The 1,731-nt window shown below is 47.1% G+C and overlaps 1 protein-coding gene across 1 annotated transcript in view; it reads right to left on the bottom strand.

Annotated features, from left to right (window-relative positions):
- PRPSAP1 (phosphoribosyl pyrophosphate synthetase associated protein 1) overlaps positions 1 to 1,731 on the bottom strand; it is a 24,838-nt gene that overhangs the window by 14,513 nt on the left and 8,594 nt on the right. The window contains exon 3 of the mRNA XM_005424556.2: positions 750 to 816. The gene's annotated coding sequence lies outside the window, so the exon portion shown is untranslated. The remainder of the gene's footprint in view (positions 1 to 749; positions 817 to 1,731) is intronic.

Raw genomic sequence — 1,731 nt, 5'->3', positions numbered from 1 at the left:
AATGTCCTTGTTTTGTTAATATCAATACCTCATCTCTGACAACAGCACCTCCCCTATTCACATTAGGTCAATTTGAAGTTATAATTTATTTGTAGGCTCCCTTGCCATCACCCTAGTGCTGCCCCTGAGCAGGCAGCAAGGTTCCTGGGATTACATGTGGTTTTCTAGCCCCCTGCTTACTTGCAGCACTTCTCTTACTCCAAGCCTAGAACAGCCCAAAATAAAACCCAAAAAGGCCCACCATCATCACAAACTGTAAAAGCACAGGAGGAAGGCTATGGAATTCCACCAGTTCAGTTTCACACCACTACAGCAAAAGGAGAAGAGTAATCCAGCCTGCAAGGAAAGCAGCAGCTGCTGTTTGATGGTGGCTCTGCTGCTTGGTGGTTGGGAGGCAGAGGAAATCCCCCATCCTGGGATGGAAATGCCAGTCAGAAATCACCCCACAGCTGAGCCTGAAAGGCCACCAACACACAGAGCAGGGATGCTTCAGTGAAAAGCATCAGTCACTCCTGCTCCTGCCTCAAGTGACACACTCCAGCTATTTGATGGGAAGCTGCAATCAATCCCCTGGGAATGTTAACAGCTTAGCACTATGTGAGGCCTTCATCTCAGTCAGAGCAATGACAACACTGCACGAGTTCCACTGCTTATTGTGCTGGTTTACAGCGAGCAAACCACTGAACCATCTGCTGACCCAGGTATTCAAAGCACATCCCAGGTGCAAAACTGAGCCACAAATGCCTCACCTGGGGATTGTCTGTATGATGAAGATATCCTGTCCACGGACAGACTCTTTTATTTCAACTCTTGTTTCTGCAAAGGATGGAAAACAGAGTCAGCTTTGTTTCCAAACATCAGGCTGACAGTGACAACACACCATGTTGTAGCAGGAACCTTGCCCCCTGGTCAGGGCAGATGAGGACTCGCTCCTCCGCCCTTTGCACATACACACACAGATGACCAAGTGGATTTCCCAAAGGCTGGACACCTGGGTACAGTTGGCATAATGTACCAGTGAGTTAGCTGTATTTACAAAGCAAAAGCAGACTGAATAGATGTTTATTTTTTATGGAATTTAGAATTTTAGAATTTAGAAATTAGAATTTTAAAATTTAGGAGACAATTTACCTAACTCTCAATAAGAAATCCTTTTCACGCTTCCATGGAGTGCTGAGAGCTGTAAACAACACATTCATTAGTGAGCAATTAACCACCCAAGGCAGAACAACCTTCAGTACTTCCAAGAAGGTAACTCAGCACTTTTTGCACTTTGCTCTTTCAGTTTACCATGAGATCAGCTCCGTGCTGGCTGGAGAGCTCAAGGCAACACCAGCAGCACCAAGTTCAGAGCAAGAATTTCCCAATCTCACTGTCAAGGTCAAGACATTCCAACACTGACACAGGCTGGAGGTCTGGGTCTCTGCTGAGCACCACTCCTACAGTCCCTAACTCAAATGCAGAAGCTGAGCCTGGAGCAGCTCTGCAAAGCCAAACAATGACTCCAGGTTTCCCAAGGCGCCTGCCTTAGCCATTCCCTTCCCACACAGTCCTGAGCTAGTGGGCAGGGGTAAGGAAAAGGAGAGACACAGCTCCTCAGCTATGGAATTCCAATTGCCTTGGCCTGGCAGTAACCCTACAGGACTCTGCTGAGAGCAGACTCATTTGCTGTGCAGTGATGAAAAACGACTTCAGACCTCAGAGCAAGCAACCTGATTTAAAACCAGCTCT

This window comes from Geospiza fortis, unplaced genomic scaffold, assembly GCF_000277835.1.
Source record: "Geospiza fortis unplaced genomic scaffold, GeoFor_1.0 scaffold244, whole genome shotgun sequence".
In the NCBI taxonomy this organism is placed as follows: domain Eukaryota; kingdom Metazoa; phylum Chordata; class Aves; order Passeriformes; family Thraupidae; genus Geospiza; species Geospiza fortis.
Note: the sequence above shows the minus strand (reverse complement) of the source record. Positions and strands in the feature narration are given on the sequence as shown.